The sequence below is a fragment of the Hyperoodon ampullatus genome, assembly GCF_949752795.1.
Source record: "Hyperoodon ampullatus genome assembly, chromosome: 19".
In the NCBI taxonomy this organism is placed as follows: Eukaryota; Metazoa; Chordata; class Mammalia; order Artiodactyla; family Ziphiidae; genus Hyperoodon; species Hyperoodon ampullatus.
Genome location: NC_136932.1, coordinates 29,685,696 through 29,703,191, shown reverse-complemented (window position 1 = coordinate 29,703,191; position 17,496 = coordinate 29,685,696). Strand labels below are relative to the sequence as shown.

Below are 17,496 nucleotides of genomic sequence, written 5' to 3'. Positions count from 1 at the left end.
CACTAAATTACATACTGCCTTATATCTCAGAGGGAAATCTAGGAGATGTGGAATCAACATTAATACCATTCATTCAACTTCTTTTTTCAAATACACAAGATGGAGATATGCAGCTGGGCCTTTTGAAGCACAATACAAGGAACCCTTCTTTTAAACCTGTACCCAACAATTCAACTAATAAAAACAAATTGAGGGAACTCCATTTTGTGGAAAATTTGTTAGATGCAGAAACTCAAGAAAAAATTGATGAGGTTAAAAAGGAAGAAAAACCTGCCACGCGTACGCGTTCCAACCTTTTAAGTGCCATGTTTACACGCTACATCTTTCAAAAGAAATTAGAAACTGCCCAACCACAGAAAGACAGCCTAGCAAAGATTGAGAGTACAGAGGAAAAGCTGCTGAGAGTGAACAAGGTCCTCAAGGGGCATACAGAAAATGCACCTCAAAGCAGTGGGAGATGAGAGCGTCAGGAGGAAACAGAATGCCCAGCCATCTGTGGCGAACACTGCCAAAGAATGAAAGCTCAAGAGGCCATCCCCAAGAAAGCTGAAACAGCTTCTCGTGGTGCAGAGGCCCAGGAAGCTGGTGGGAAAGTCCTCCAATGCAGAGTCTTCATTCATAAAGGAACACAAGGCCGCAGGCTCCTCTTCTTTCAAACCGTACTTCAAGGGCAGGCCTTGTGCCTCGATCCCGCCAAAATCCCCATCTGAGGTTAAAAGCAAATCAAAAGATTAATCCAACACTATTCATGTTTTTGAAGATGCAAAGGCAAGACTTAGAAATATTAAGGACTTTGAATTAATCTCACATTCTGGAAAAAAAATACATCTTCCATAAAATTAGGTCTCATCGGGTCCACAGAAAACCCAAAGTTAAAAGGAGTCGAGGGGCTTCCCTGATGGCACAGTGGTTGGGAGTCCGCCTGCCGATGCAGGAGACACGGGTTCGTGTCCTGGTCTGGGAAGATCCCACATGCCGTGGAGCGGCTGGGCCCGTGAGCCATGGCCGCTGAGCCTGCGCGTCCGAAGCCTGTGCTCTGCAACGGGAGAGGCCACAACAGTGAGAGGCCTGTGTACCGCAAAAAATAAAATAAAATAAAAAGGGAGTCGAAAGTTCAGAAAGAAAGCTTCACTTGATAGAATGATGCTTGCAAGCCCTCCGTTCTCTGTCGTGAGGAGTCTCATAAATTCCCCTCCACGAGAGGCTGTTTCGTCTTCCGGAGTAGTGACTTCTCAGGAAAATCCTTTTCCAGAATTATTTTCTCTTTCAGACCCTTCTGCAGAAAACACTACTTCAGAAAACAATACTGCACAAAATGTTTCTGAAGCAATTATTTCTACAGGAAACGCTACTCTGCCAGGAGGAACCGGCCCTGGAAACACTACCCATAGGAACGTCTCCACTGCACATTCTACTGTTGCTGCAGACAACAGTATGCCAGCTGTTCAACACACCAACAAAACACAGTGGGAGCACCACAACATGGTCGCTGAATTATCCTCTAAGCCCACAGGCTTCACTTTCCCAGGGCTCGCATCCCCGGGTGATCAAGTTGAAACTCAGCTAAACCAGCAGCTCTGGTCCCTCATCCCCAACAATGACGTGCAAAGGCTCATTTCTCATGTTATCCAGACTTTGAAAATAGACTGCTCGGACACCCACGTGCAGCTGGCCTGTGCCAACCTCATCTCTAGAACAGGCCTCCTGATGAAGCTTCTCAGCAAGCAGCAAGAAGTAAATGTGTCCAAAGCGGAATGGGATATGGACCAGTGGAAAGCTGACAACTATATCAGTGAGAGCACAGAAGCCCAGAGTGAGCAGAAAGAGCAGGAGTCAAGTGAGGTGAGGATAACCCCTGACACATGGGACTTGGACTTTTACTCAGTTTAGGACATGCCATTAACGTGCCCAGGTGGGAATACCACGGGCTCCTAGTCAGTATCTTATCTTCAGCCATGAAACGGGCTAAGACAGTGATCACCAACTTTGCTCATTGAGAGAGTGTGTCACTATTCCTAGGGTAGATGCGAAAAGGACATAACACAAGATAAATAAATTGTAGATAAATTGTAGAAGAAAATGCTAATGATAAGACTAATAACATTAAATTTGGCTTGTTTTTATAGAAGCTACTCACCTGAAAGGATTGGGTTTCATAGTAGTTTAAGAATAGTTAGCTATCGTTTAGAATAGGATTAAGAATCGTAAGTTTTCATCCCTTCTATCTCCTTGTTTTTAAAAATTGTTATATATTTCTTTAGCTCCCAAAAGAAGTTCCAGGTTATGACTATAACAACAAACTCATCTTGGCAGTATCTGTACCTGTAGTAGTGACGATTTGTGTTACAATTCTCTGTCTCATTGAGGTAAGGACAAGAATTAATTCAGATTCAGAACCCAGAAACTGAGAATCAAATCCACCTTTCCACCTGCTACTACTTGATTCTTCCCTTTAGCCATGAGGACTGACATACACTTTGTTCTTTTAATGAAAAGTATATTCCCAGGATGTTTTTTGTGTGGTTTTTTTTTTTTTTTGGCTGCGTTGGGTCTTCAGTGCGGTGCATGGGCTTCTTACTGAGGTGGCGTCTCTTGTTGTGGAGTACGGGCTGTAGATGCACGGGCTCAGGAGTTGTGGCACACTGACTTAGTTGCTCCGCAGCATGTGGGACCTCCCCAGGCCAGGGATCGAACCTGTGTGCCCTGTGCTGGCAGGCGGATCCTTAACCATTGCACCACCAGGGAAGTCCCCACAGGATTTTTAAAAGGAACTTCACTCCCAGGAGATCCCTATGGAATTGGATCCATGATAACAAGCTATTGGACTATTTTGACACGTGAAGTTTATAAGAAGGCCAGAGTTGACATGATAGTAAATTTTCTTCAACTCAAAAAAGTATGCTGATTTGATGTACTCACCAGTCACTCTCATTCTACTGTTGATTTCTTTCCTTCTTGGCTGAAGTGATGAGAGATATAGGATCTCCATAGTCAAGGAGCTATCAGTCACCCTGGGAGGGCTAAAAGGACATGCCTAAAAGACAAAAGTGTGATCTCGTCAATTCCTCAGGTTTACTTAGCAGCTTTCTTCTCCGGTGTATTAGGAATTGTGTAGATAGTTTCCATTAAAACACTGCAAGTAAAATCTTGCAGCAGGCTACCCTAAAATATTTATAGTAGCCTATTCCTGGAGCTAGCCTGTTTACCTTTTGTTCAGTTACATAGTGGTTTATTCCTTTTCCCAGCAGGCAGTTGCTAACATGAAAAGAGTGATTTTAATAGGCTGACAGTCTTGATTCTACCCTACCACTCCACATTACTTTAGTTATCTTTTCTCCTGTAATGGCAGCCCTCCATTCCAGCCAAAGCAGCTCCTCACTATACGCTAGTTACACCATACCCATTCCTACTTTTGTCTGTGCCTTTGTCCATCGAAAATTCCTTTATTTTGCTTTGCCTGTGGAACTCCTATGAATCTCTGAAAAGCCAACTCAAGTTCAGATATCTTTCTCTGTAAAGCCTTCCCTGAATACTCCAGCCCTCCTGATCCTAGTCCTGTGAGGTTTGTCACCATTTCTTAGGGGCCATAGCAAAGCAGTCCCCTCCCCTCAGAACTCACAAAAGTGGTAAGCAGTTTTTTGAAAGGCAGCCCCCCAGGAGAGAACCACCAAGGTTAGCACATCATGGAGCTGAGCAGAGATGTGTAAGGACCAATGGCTACCTGGCCTATCACACTTGAATAAAACCTGACATGATGTACTAACTTCTAAAGAGAAATGTGTCTATCTGCAGGAGGGTTGGTCACTAGTGAAAGCATAGAAAAGGTGAGGAGAGACCAACATGGGCAGTGCCCATCCTCACATTGCCCAAGAGTAGAGATGGCACCTTAGGCAGCATAACTGAAGAGTCAGGCCCACTAGCCAGGCTGCCTGTTGAGGAGATGGATGGATCCAGTTACCTCAGGCCTTCCCATTAAAGTCTGGATTCAGCTGATTCCTTTTCTAATTCTGTTCTCACCAAGTAGCCTTCGATTCTGTGATTGTGCTTTAGTGTGCCACGGAGGCCTGTCCCCACAGAAGGTAATTCTCTGATTGTGTAGACACAGATGCCCTGTGTGTAGAACAGATGTATTTCTCATTGTCAAGTAATAATTTGGCATTCTGATGTTTGATCAATCCTGTGCTATTGCTAAAGTTGAGACTGCCACAACAGGAAGACGTGAGTTCTCTCTTGGTGAGGAAGAGTATGATTTGTGAGCCTAGGAGGCTGGGGACTAGCTTGCTAGTCATTGGCCATTGCCCAGACTGTACCCTCTACATCTCAGGTGGCATAGGGCCTTTGGCATTTTTAGAATTTCTGTAAAGTCCCCTTTTTATTGTTTTTAACTTTTTGCATTTGTTTTGTTTTGTTTGGGCCTGTGTGATCCTAGTTCCCCAAGTAGGGATTGGACATGTGCCCTCGGCAGTGAAAGCGAGGAGTCCTAACCGTTATTTCCTCTCCCCACTTATACGATAAGCTTTTTGAGGACAGGGTTCATGTAGTGTTCTTCCTATGGTAGACAATAATGGTGTTCAACGGAAGAGGGATGAGGCGTTATGTCAATTCCACAGTGTGGAATAATGCAACCGAATATTTATTTGAAGTAGGATAGAGTCCAGCAATAGACCCCTGTGTTCTTAAGACTTTTGAAATGTCATGTTTTAATATTTCAATCAGTGGAAGAAAATGAATAAATGGTGATAGAATACCTGCCTACCTATTTGGGGGTTAAATAACAGATCCCCATGTTTCATCTTAAATAAACATATGTCCATAAATGTGAGAAAAGACCACATAAAGGTATTAGAAGAAAATAAAAGCAATATTTCTATAATCTTATGGTGGGAAAGAGCCTTCCGAGCCTGATGCCATAAGCAGAGCCTTTGATATATTCCACCATCTTGTCTGTGACACCAGCTTAGCACTGATTCATGCCAAGCGTAAGATGAAGAGTTTTCCATGTATTGTTTTTTTTAAAGCCCACAGTCCTGTGAGGATGATATTACTATCCCTCCTTCATAGATGAAGGAGATCAGTGTAAGGCCCCAGCGGCCAAACCAAAAGCAGAAGGCAGTTTCACCCGACTGCAAAGCTGGTGCTCCCTACTCCACTCTTTTGTCTTGTCTCCTTAGAGACAAAAACACTGGAAATATTCGAAACACTGAAATTCAATGAAAGCCAGTATTTCTTTACCATAAAGAGTTTTTGTTTGTTTGTTTCGAAGTGGTGGGGTTTGGCCATGCTGTGCAGCTTGCAGGATCTTAGTTCCTTGACAAGGGATTGAACCTCGGGCCACAGCAGTGAAAGAGCCAAGCCCTAACCACTGGACCACCAGGGAACTCCCAAGAGTTTTATAAGTCAACAAGAAGAAGACAAACAGTCCAGGGGAAAAGGGGGCAAGGGCTGTGAAGAGTAGGAGGTGTGTTGACAGTCTGCCACCATATCTGCCTGTCGTCTGCTCATGGCTCATGTGGGGTGGGTTTTGTTAGCCAGGCCTTTGTCACCTCATGACGTAAAAATCATCTCTAATATTTTCTTCAAGTACTTTTATAATCTGTCCAGAATTTGTTGTATTTGTTTGTTCGTGTGGTTGAGGTAGGGGATCTAAATTTTTCCCCGTACATTAAGATCTGATTCTTTTCAAATCTTTCACTGAATGGTTTATTCTTTCTTCCCTGGTCTAATATGCTATCTTCATCTGGATGCTGTTCTGTGATCCAGTTATCTTGTCCTGTACCAGTACTAATATCACACTGCTTAATTCCAGTTGCTCTATAACATAATTTATATCTGGTAGGGCAAGGTCCTGCTCTTTGACCTTCTTTTGCATACATTTCATAACTATTCTTACATATATTTTCTACCAAATGTCAGCTGGCCGGGTTTTATTTAAAAATTATTTTGGCTATAAATGGATTGCATTGAATTTTTAGTTTCATTTGAGGAGAACTGACCTCTTTACAATATTCTAGGAGGATGGTATCTCATGCCATGTAAGTACTTCTTAATGTCCTTCATGAAAGTTTTTATATTTTCATCACATAGGTCTTACAAATTTGCAGTTAAATTTATTCCTAGGTACTTTATGCATTTTTATTGATATAGTAAATGGGATGTTTCTTCTGTTTTTTAGTTAGTTAGTTGTGTTATATGGGAAAGCTATTGAGGCTAATATGTTGATCTCTTGATTTTGTATGGAGCCATCTTACTCATGTTACTTCCAATAAAATTTCAGTTGATGCTTTTGGTCTTTTTAGGTCCCTTGTTTCATATGCAGATATGTTTGTCTCTTCTTTCCAATACTTCATTTTTCTTATCGTACTGATTAAGACCTCCTCCACAATGCTCAATAGTAGCAGTAATGATTGGGCATCCTACTCTTGTTCTTGACTTTAAAACAATGCTTAGGTTTCTGCCAGATACTTTTATTTTCTTTTCCTACTTCTAAGAGTTTTTATTAGGAATTATCTGTTGAACGTTATCTAAAACAGTCAATAAAATATATCGCCAGCTGCATGCAAGACCCTAAGTTAGGTACTGTGGAAGAGTCAAAGGATTATTAAACAGGGTAGAATTCCTTTCCTTGAAAGAGTTATCATCTTACTGGCTAGATAAGATTTAAAGTAAAAAGGAATGAATAAGGATTTGGAAATAGTTGTAATGGATAATCATGATCCTGTTTTCTTTCAAAACAGATTTCTTCTCATAGAATTGCAAAAGAGGAAGATAGAAAAAGAAGCCGAAGGTAAATATTGGTCTTTGAAAGCAGAATTTTACAACTAGAGGAGAACTTAGAACTCATCTATTTCCTCACCAAAGGCAGGAGGAATGGTTAATTACCCTAAAGGTTTACCCTGATTTATTTATCAGCAGAATTAGCTCCCCAGCCCAAGCTGAGTTAGAACAGGACTGGCACACATTCATCTGCTTTCACTAGTCCTTTAAGGAAAGAGGGTGGACGGGGAGAGGTTTTGGTTGTACCTGTTCCTGCTGGGCTGATGCCTGGCTCCCAGGCATCAGGCCAGGCCAGAGGCCTTCTAGGAGGCTCTGGGGTAGGGAGGGCCACATGGTTGGGGATTTAGGGGCTGGCCTCACTCAAAGCTGACGAAAGGGAGAACATATGAGTCCCTTCTGGAAAGTGGCAAGAAAACTTCCCTTCTCATCCTACTGTTTTTCAGGCCCCTACTCTCTATTCCCTTTATCCAAACCTCATAGAATTTTAACCGGGAGAAACTTTAGACAGTAGTTTGTCTCTTCCTTTAGTAATAAGGAACTGGAGAAAGAGAAAGGGAAAATATCTTGCCCCATGTTCATACTGCTAGTGATTACCAAGAAGAAGATGGTCCCTTTCCACTGAGGGCTTCTCTGCTGATCACACTGTGCTTGGGCTGTGAGCTACGTTTTATGTCACAGTTCAGTAGACACATATATATGGACATAAGTAGTCTCTGAAGCAAACGTATTGTGCACTCTGATTTTTTCTATTCTATTTCTATTCAAAAAGAGTATTTTGTGCTTCCCTGCTGGTCATGGCCTTTAAACTGATACCACAATTCACTGACACCTGAGTGACAGCCTGCAGAGTGAAAGAGAGCTATAGATGACTTTAGTCATTGGGTACAGGTGTTTACTTGGTGTGATTCAACTTATAGGATAGAGCAGCCAGGAAAATAAAATCACCTTCTCCCCACACCCACACCCCCAGCAAATGCTGCATGTGCGACTAAGTCCGAAGCGGACTGGTGTGAAGCGCGTCAAAGAGAGTAACAAGTTTCTGCCCAGTGCCATTGTGCAGTGTTTTCACTGCACGAGGGCAGTTGGCCAAGGGCAAAGAAAGGTGAACGGGGCTGAAAATCCTGCCTATGTTCCATGCTAAGCCACATACAAACGTCTCCCCAGAGACACTTGTGGTCCATTTTGGACAGACACAGAACTTCTGGAAGGCCAGCATGCATGCAATGATTTTCATGATCCCACTTCTGTGGTGATTTTGCTCATTGTGATTATGGACTGAGGTACCCATTTAGTCCTAATGAAAGCAGAGATAACACATTGTGAGAGATGAAAAGTGACATGTAACACTAACTATGTGTGTTTTCCTCCAAGGGGCTTTTTTTGATTTCTGCTGCATAAGAGAAGCTCAGGGGAAAGTGAGAGTCAGGTAGATGTGAGGAGGGTAAAGTACTGTGGCCAGAGAAAGCAGGGAAGATGCAGAATTATTATTTCCCTGTCTGTGTTCTAGGAGGGCTTTTTTGGGAGAAGGCGACCACTTTGGCTTAGGGATATGTATAGGCCTGTCAGCACCACACGCAAGGAAAACATGGCCCAAAAGCTACACGACAGGGAGTCTTCTGATGAGGATGCGATATTTCTGCATCCCAGCAGGAGGTTCAAACTCGTCATCCAGAGCTCACTGAGGAGGCTGAATCTTTACCCAGCAGGAGGGCCCTGCTCAGCATCCACAGACCCCTGAGGACGTTGAATCTTTTTCACCCCAGGCAGAGGCCCAGGCTCAGCATGCAGAGCCCACTGAAGAGGTAGAACCACCTCCACTTCCACAGGAGGCTCCATCTCAACCTTCAGAGGCCCCTGAGGAACTAGAAACTTCAAGTCCTCAGGAGGCCCTCACCCAGCCTTTGGAGACACTTAAGGATGTTGTAGTTCGACTAGAAGCACATCATGGGGTAAATGAAGCTCAGCAGTCAAACTTGTACAATGGCACTGTTAAATCTCTGGATCTGGCACTTACCATAACTGCACAGGTCACTAAAGAGGTTGAACCTTCTCCAGTCCAGGAGGAGACCCCATCTCAGCCTCCAGAGCGCCCTGAGGAGATTGAACCTTCTCTACTCCTTCAAGAGGCCCCAACTCAGGCTCCAGAGAGCTCCGGGGAGGTTGAACCTTCTCCCGTCCAGCAGGAGGCCCCATCGCAGCCTCCAGAGCACCCTGAGGAGATTGATCCTTCTCTACTCCATCAAGAGGCCCCAAGTTAGGCTCCAGCTTTCCCTACTGAGTATGTACTTCAAATTCCAGTGACTGATGCGGTAGCATCTCTACCTGGCGTTCAGCGTCACGCTCATTCAAACTTGCCCAGTGTTCCACTTCATCCTCTGGATTTGGAATTTACCATCAATCCAGAGGCCACTACGGAAGCTGAGTTTCCTACAGCTCAGCTGGAGGCCCTGGCTCCACCTCTTGAGCATCCTGAGGAGACACAATCTTCTACAACCGAACAGGAGACCACAGCTAGGCCTTCAGAGCCTCCTGGAGAGGATGAGACTTGAAGGGAGCAGTAGCAGCCAGCTCAGCCTTCTGAGCCTCCTGGGGAAGTTGAACCTTCTCCAACCCAGCAGGAGCCCACAGGTCAGCCTCCAGAGCCTCTTGTGGAAGCTGAGCCTTCTACAAATGAACAGGAACAACCGACTCAGCCTTCTGAGCCTACAGAGCCTCCTGAGGAGGTGAAAGCAGCAACCCAGCAGGAGACCCCAGCTCAGCTTTCAGAGTCTTTTGGAGAAGCTGAAACTTCTGCAACCATGGAGGAAGCCTCAGGTGGAGCAAGACACTCCCCCGCAGGAGTGCAAGCAAGGGCACGGGGCCATCCCCCCTTCCTGGTCCCAGTGGTTCTAGCAAGCACTGCGTCCCTCCCAGTTAAGCCTCAGCTGTAGCTACACTCACTACATTAGTCTGTCTGTCCCCTTTCCCTCTGCAGCTTGGCTGCCCCAGCCCCTAACCCCCAGATCCCCAACTCCCCGCTGCTCTCAGCCTCAAGTTGGGCTCAAAGGTTAGGGACACATACCCTCTGCCCGACCTCTAGGGATGAAGCCAGAAGATCCCAGAGGCCTTAGAAAATCTCCTGGCTCCACTCGGCACCCCGGCCTCCTTTCTGTCTCCTCTCTCTTCCCCCTCCGTCTAGCTCCGCCTCACAGACTGCCGGCCACAGCCCCAGGGAAGCTCTGCTGGGAGAGGGCTGTAGGGTGTTAATTTGCAGTCACCTAATCAGTATTTCTTGTACCTGGGAACTTTCTCTGGATAGAGACCTGGGGAGGAGAGCAGGAGAGAGAGAAGCTTCGAAGCTAAGGTGTTCTGGGGCGGGCCCTGTACTGATGTTTCCAGCTTGGCCAGGGCCCCTCCAAGCCGCAGCTCTCATAGTGCAGGGCCCTTAGCGTGTCTCTGGGGCAGCAAAGAAGTGGATCAACGAAACACTGTGTGTATGGGGGGCTGGGGAGCGGAGGCAGCAATTTTGGTCCTGGGCCCCAATTCTCAGCCTGCTGGACTAGAATCTGAGGATGGCCTGGGCTGGGGGCCATGTGGCCTGGTGGGGTGACCTGGCCCAGCCCCTGCCTGGGCGGTAGGGTGTCCATGGGCCTGCACTGGCGGGGAGGGGGGCAGTCTGGGCCCAGACTTCGGTGCTGTCTGGAGGTGGGGCAGGGCCTGGCTTCTTACAAGAAGGCGCCCAGGCTGGCCCAGTCATGCAGGTCAGAGGCCAGTGTGGCATCCCCGGCCTCAAAGAGGGGCTCGGGGGGCAGGGAGCTACGGGTGCTCTCGTCCCATGGGTGCTGCAGGAAGGATGTGGCCAGGAAAGTCTCATCAAAGTCCAGGCTGTCGGTAGCCTGCTCCACTGGAGGCCCCCAGGTAACAGGGCACTCGATGTGGTGGCCGTGGATCGTGAGGTCCACGTCCCCATGTGAGGCAGGGCTCAGCGGCGGGATCAGCTCTGAGGTCTCCAGCGTGCCCAGCTCCCCGTCCAGCGTGCCAGCATCCAAGATGGCCTCCCAGTCAAAGTTGCCCTTGAGGGTTTCCAGCTCACCCTGCTCCTCCTGGGTCAGCAGCAGGGGGCTGGAGGGCCGCGGGACCTTGGCCTCCTGCTTGGGCAGCGGCTGTTGACGCTTACTCCCCAGCCTGCCCTCGCCTGCACCCCAGCCCGCCTCCCCAGTGGCCTCCTCAAACTCCCGCAGCAGCTGCTGGGCCTCGGTGTTCACGGTCAGTGGCCCGGCCCATGGGGCGGTGCTGGGCACCGGCGCGGCCTGGCGGGCAAAGGCCGGGTGGATGTGGACTGGGGGCCGCCGCTGCTTCTTGAAGGCCCCACTCAGTGGCTGCTCGGAATACTGGGGGTCGATGCGTCAGAAGACCCCCTTGCCTGGCTCGTCCTTCTCCCGATGCACATTGATGAAGCCCTTGTTCAGGGACAGGTTGTGGCGGATGCAGTTCTGGACACAGGGAGGTAGGAGAGAAGGAAGATAGCTGGGTGAGTGGGTGGTGTCAGTGATGGGGGGTTCCTAGCGCGATTGCCAGTCCCACCACCACCTGCTCTCCAATGGGGGCAGGGGAGACAGAGGCGCTGCACCGACCGGGAGGCTCTGGGACACCAGCCACGGGGCACCAGGCGCTGAGAGTGCTGTCGGGGGCTTTTGTTCCCTTTTGCAACGATATCTGCCTGCTCAGTCATCCGAACCCTGAGCCGCAGGGTGGCTCTCAGTGCCACCCTGTCCTGCCCTCCCTCCCTTACCCCTCCGCTTGCGGCCTCTGGTCAAAGGCCTTGGCTCCCCGAGTGCCTGGACGGCCATCTCCCTCTGCCTGGGCCTGGCTGGCCTTCTCTGTTTGTGAAATGAGTGAGTGGGTGTGAGGGTGTGTGTGTGGGGGTGGGGGGATGAAGTGTGGGAGGATCTGATGACTTTCCTTGTTTCTAGAGCCGGCTGCCGGCCTGGGCCCTCACCCACCATGTCCCCCTCCTCCCACCCCAGGCTCTGAGGCCTCAGTTGATTATTACCCAGCCAAGAGCATAGCGCTCATTCCTGGGGCCTCTCAGGCTTGTAGTAGGGTGGGGGGTGGTGGAGGGTCTCTGCTTTCTCACCAAGGTTACAAATGGTACCTGCCTCAGGGTCAGGGCCCAAGCAAACGTGGAATAGCTGGGATCACAGGAACTGTGATCCTGTGACCTGTGCCACAGGGAAGGATCTGTGCATCCTCAGGGTCTCTGTCCCCAAGTAGCCCCTGATCCTGATGGTCGAAGATGCTCAGGGCAGTGTGTGCCCAGCCTGAATCACCATCCTGCCTTGTTCACGCCTGGGTGCACAGTCCAAACCACGCTGGGGCACAGGGGTCTGGGGCCTGGTGGGTGGGGCCGGCAGGTGAGTAGTGCCCCCTGGCAAGACTGGGATGTTTACATGGTGGCCTGGGCCCCTTGGCTGCTCTGTGCCAGGTTCCGGAGACTTGGAACATGAAGCCAGTGTGGGAGGAAAGAGCCCCTGTGGAAAGCACGTGGCTGAGGTAATTGTCCCCCCAGGGAGGTTAATGAGAAGAGGGGGACGAGTGTAGGCAGGAAACTAGGGAGGGCTTGGGGTGGGGGCTGGCACAGCAGCTTTCGGAAGGCCCCGTAGCCCTTCCACTGGGACACAGATGGCCTTCACATCCCGCAGCACGCCTCTCTCCCCTCCCAGAACCCCTCCAGCCAACTGAAAGCAGGCAGGATGCAGAGCCTGGCAGGAACGATGCTCTGCCTCCAGTCAGGCCCTGGCAAACTGACCTCGAGGAGGGTAGTGTCTAGGAATTCCAGGACTTGGGACAAAAATGTGTCCCTCAGTCCATCAACCTACCCTGGGCGGCTGTGTCCACGCACAGTTCAGCCCTGGTCTTTGGGCTGAGCCTGCCGGATGAGTGACAAGTTCTTTCCACTTGAACCTCTATGTCGGCACCCCTACAGCCCTCTGAACATCCTCCCTCCTCCGTCTCTGAAGTCAAAGGGGCAGCAGTCTAAGCACTGGGCTCCCTTGAGGTCCTTCCTCGACGGCCTTCCTCTCTCGGGGCCCTGGCCGTACCGCGCCTACTTGGCCTGCGGATCTGGGATGTGAGTCCAGTCCGTGCGGGCATGGGGAGGGAGGGAGGGAGTGCCTCCCCTACCTGCCAGGTGGGATCAGCGTGGTGGAAGTAGCAGAAGTTGTCCGTGATCCACTTGTAGATGGCCGACAGGGTGATCTTGGTGGCCTTGCTGGCCTGCATGGCCATGCAGATGAGCGTGGCATACGAGTAGGGCGGCTTCACGTGCGGTTTGGTGGCGTAGTCCACGTCGTCGGGAGGCGAGGCCTGCAGCCCCGAGGGGGCGCTCCGCGGCATGCACGAGTACGTGGGCTTGCCAGGCGTGTGCGGCTGCCCCAGGCAGGCGGGGTCCGCCGCCACGGGAGACCCCGGCTCGGCCGAGCCTGACAGCTCGTGGTAGCCGTGGGGGTCGGTGTCCCCCGAAGGCAGGGCGGGGACCTTGGCGTTGAGAAGGGAGAATTCCTGCAGCCACTGCAGGCTGGTCAGGCTGTCATTCAGGGCGTTGGACTCCTCCAGGCCGCCTTCCGGTCCGGCCTCCTCCGCTGCCCCTGCTCCTGAGACGCGTAGCCAGCTCTCCGCCATATCTGCGGGGACTCTCCGAGGGGGCTGTCAACATCCACGAGCCGAGCCGAGGGTGGCCGCCGAGCTCTCCGGCCCGCTGACTCCCGCGGCTTCAGTTACACAGCCTCCCGGAAGCGGGCTTCCATCCCGCGATCCGGGGGTAGCCTCCTCCAAACTGAATGGGGTGCCTGCGGGGACCAGAGCGGGAACTGAGACCTCTTTCCCCACCTCCGAGGGGAGAGTGTGTGCGAGGGGCGGAGGGTCTTACTAAAATCCTTCCTGCAGCTGGGGAGGATCTTTTACTGCCGAGGTCTGGGAAACAGGTGTGCCGGGGGTCCGACCCACACGGGGTTCGCCTCGCTCTTTTCCTCTTTGATCTTTTAGAGGAGACTTAATTAGCCAAACGAGGGAATAGTGTAGGGGCATGCGCGGCCACCCCTTTCTCCCTCAAAGCGGGGAATTAACCCCCCTCTCTCCGTCCACAACCAATGGAAATGGGGCGAGAGAGTCCAGAGGGCAGTACGACGGGTCGGGGGGCGGGGGAGGTGGTCTGATCTTTGAAAAGGGATATTAGGATGGGGATCAAGGAGAAGGAAAGAAACAATACAGAGAGTTATAAGGGGGCGGGAAGTGAGTGTCCCCCAAACGCCTCTGATGTCAGTTCCCGGGCCCACCACTTCTGTCGGGGACGGATGGGAGAGCGGGCTGCTACTGACGCCCTCCCTTCCCACGGCCTGCAGCCCTCCCCGTCCCTTACCTGGCTCAGAGCGCAGCCCGGGCCAAAGGAAGGTTCTCAAAGAAATTCCTGCCACCGCCCACCCTCACCGCGGCTCTCTGCTCCCAGCTCGAGGGCCCAGCCAGCAATCCTCGTCGCCACTCACGCCCGACGACGCCTCTCTGAAAGCCAGAGGCCGGGGGTCGGCACTCAGTAGGCGCTCGCAAGGCGTCTCCTGCTGCCGTGGCGACGCCCCGCCCATATAAACAGCTTCCGCTTCTGCCATTGGCCAGGGCGTCTCCAAAGAGACCGCGGGCTCTTAACCGCTCTCTCACGCGGTAACTCTCTTCCAACTCCCTCCTGCCGCCCTCTCCCGCGCGCGACCCAGCCCCTTACCCGCCACCGCGTCTCGGCTCCGCGCATTCCCGCCCGAGGGCCCAGTATAGGGCTAGGAGAGGCGCGCGGCTCGGCGCTCCCGCAGAGGCCCCGGGGCCCTCGGCGAGCAGATACTGCGGAAACCGTCCTCCACCCCACCCCCTTCCCATCTGGGCCGCTCAGAGGTGGCGACGGCTCCTGGGACGCAGCCCATGGTGCGGGGGCCAGGGCTGGGTGCATGCTTGGGGCTTTCCTTTCCTCTCCTCTGGGCTGCGAGTGGCACTTGCTCACGTTTGTGCGGCCTGTCCCTGTCTCCCGACCGAGTGTCATCTTGGTGCCCGCAAGCAGGTCTGACTCTCTGATGCCACCTGCCACTCAGGTTTGCAGAAACCGCAGAGCCGGTCGCAGACACCCCAAGGCGGCTAGGGTAATCCAGTGTTTCCCGGTAAGCGCTCCCTCCCCGCCCCGTCCTCAGCAAGATTCCCAGAAGCTGACATTCCAGAGGCTTCTTCGGAAGTGCTCTCCCTCCTTTCCAGATAGCCGAGGAAACAGAGCCGGTGGGTGAAACCCGGGAAAGCCGTGGGCTTGCCAAATTCTTTTACTGGGGTCATTTGCCCCATTAATTTCACCAGCCTTTAAGTGACGGACTAACGCTGGACTGTGGTCCTTCCTCCTCCCGTCCCCCAGCCTCCCTCCAGTCGCCAGCTTTCCTGCTCTTCAGTTATTGAGGAGCTGCAGTTGGAAGTTCTCTGGTTGAAGGGGGTGGGTGGAGGTGAGGGCTCCTTATCAGGCCTCTGCGCAGGAGCTGTGCCCGGGGAATGGTACACCAGCTCCCACCCAGAAACATGTCTTTCCCTCTACCCCTTGCCCTCTCTCACTCCTCCATGTCCAGCTTGTCTTGAGTCAAAGTTTTTTTTTCTTCCCAAGTATTTGTTTTTATTTTTATTTTTATTTTATTTTTATTTTTTATTAGTTTCTGCTTTATAACAATGTGAATCAGTCATACATATACATCTCTTCCCACATCCCTTCCCTCATGCATCTCCCTCCCTCCCACCCTCCCGATCCCACCCCTCCAGGCGGTCACAAAGCACCGAGCTGATCTCCCTGTGCTCTGCGGCTGCTTCCCACTATCTATCTACCTTACGTTTGGTAGTGTATATATGTCCATGACTCTCTTTCGCTTTGTCACAGCTTACCCTTGGTTGAGAGTCCGCCTGCCGATGCAGGGGACATGGGTTCGTGCCCCGGTCCGGGAAGATTCCACATTCCGTGGAGAGGCTTGGGCCATGAGCCATGGTCGCTGAGCCGCCGCGTCCGGAGCCTGTGCTCTGCATCGGGAGAGGCCACAACAGTGAGAGGCCCACGTACCACAAAAAAGAAAACAAAACAAAAACATTTGTATTTCCACTAATAAACTCAAATTATCTTTGCTTTTTCCCATCACACTCCCCAGAGCCTTTTCACAGAATTGTCACTGGTCCCCTGGCCACTATCCTGCCGGCTGTGTGATACTCCGTCAGATTCCTTGGAGGCCCGTCTACCTAGCACGGCCTCGCGATTCTAATCGGCTCACCACCTACAATGGTCAACTCAGATTTCCTCCCTTTGAGAACCTTGCAGAACAATCTCAGAATATACCATCCCCCCCCCCCCACCGCATTGGTCTTGGGGCCAAAGAAGACCCAGTGGCTTCTTAGGGGAAGAGGTGCTGGAATGACACAGGTGCTTTCTCAGCATCACTCCCACAAGGGTGATGAGAGCAGCGAGGATGGGGACCTGAGCCATCCTTGCCGCCAGCTGGGGCTCCTGGCAGAGCACCTGTGGGCCTGGGGAGGGTGGACCATGGGATGCTCCCCGGGCTCCCTCCTTGTGGGCGCTCCGTGACGGGAGCGGCATCCGTGTGGGGAGGGAAACAGCGTGGAGAGGGGGACCAAGTGCCTGAGAAGCTGTCCTGACGGCCAAGCCAGCCTGAGGCACCTCAGTCATAGGATGGAACTTTGAACTTACAGCTGAGCGTGGTGAAGTCTGTTGATTCCACGGGACCTACCACAGTGGATGCTCCTACCATTAACCCGACAGATGCTTCCAGAGAGTTCCTCAGCTCTTTACTACCAGTGTGACGCTAACAGCAGAACCCGAGAAACATTTTACCAAGAGAGCAGATGCACTTTCCTTCTCCCGTAAGAGCCCTTGAGACCTTGGGGTGAGGCTACGATGCGACCCTCAACACCCTCTCCCGGCAGCCACCACTGTCATTCGGTTTCATGTCTGGCCTGAACGGTGAAGCCAGTTTAATCTGAGAATGGCTGGCTCCCGAGATCACCATAAAGAAGCCCAGGCATTGTTTTCCTTCCAGGTCTCGCTCCCCTGCCGCAATCCCAGAGTGGAATAAACACCCACCAGCAGGTTGGCCGGAAGGAGTTAGGGAGAGGAGGAAGCACAAGGCCTGGGGTCAGTTTCCACCAGCATGGGTGGCTGAAACAATTCCCAGGAGCTCTCTCTGCCAAACACGGGGGGTTGGTGGGGAGCCACTGCGGGGAGGCAGGAGCCTAGATTCCTCTCTTGAAGCCCAGTGAGCGGCTGGCCGGCACAGCTGCCACAGACTCAGGGCGGAAGAGGGCAGAGATGGCATCTTCCCCAACTAGTGACCAAAACAAATCGTGCCCGTAACCTTTGCCACAGAAGCATCCCCGCTTTTGTGGAACAGGGATTAATCTAGTCTCACAAATATTTTTTTTTCCTGGAAAATTTCAGCATATTAAATACAGGCTCTTGCCAGTTAGGAATGGAAGCCTCAGCGAGGGCCCCTCGGATGTGCGCGCGCCCAGCAAGCTTGGGGTTGGGAGTGGGTGAACATGAACTTTCACATGAAGTCTGGATAACCTAAATGAGTTTCAAAATGAACAAACTGGACAGACAGACGTACATTTGGCAAAAAGACATGAGAAACAAATGGACAGAAGCCAGGTAAAGAGTGGGAAGGCAGGAAG

General features: G+C 51.4%; 1 long non-coding RNA gene and 1 pseudogene across 2 annotated transcripts; one reads left to right on the top strand and one right to left on the bottom strand.

The window, feature by feature from the left end:
- Positions 1-282: 282 nt before the first annotated feature.
- On the top strand, positions 283-15,938 carry LOC307068485. Its single transcript, XR_013811453.1, has 4 exons — positions 283-1,842; positions 2,262-2,366; positions 6,735-6,784; positions 15,698-15,938. It is a non-coding gene; the product is annotated as an uncharacterized lncRNA (long non-coding RNA).
- Positions 10,479-13,434, bottom strand: LOC307067257 (forkhead box protein J1-like; annotated as a pseudogene). Its single transcript has 2 exons — positions 12,937-13,434; positions 10,479-11,246 (listed from the first exon to the last, which is right to left on the bottom strand). The product of its transcript is annotated as a forkhead box protein J1-like (transcript).
- Positions 15,939-17,496: the final 1,558 nt, after the last annotated feature.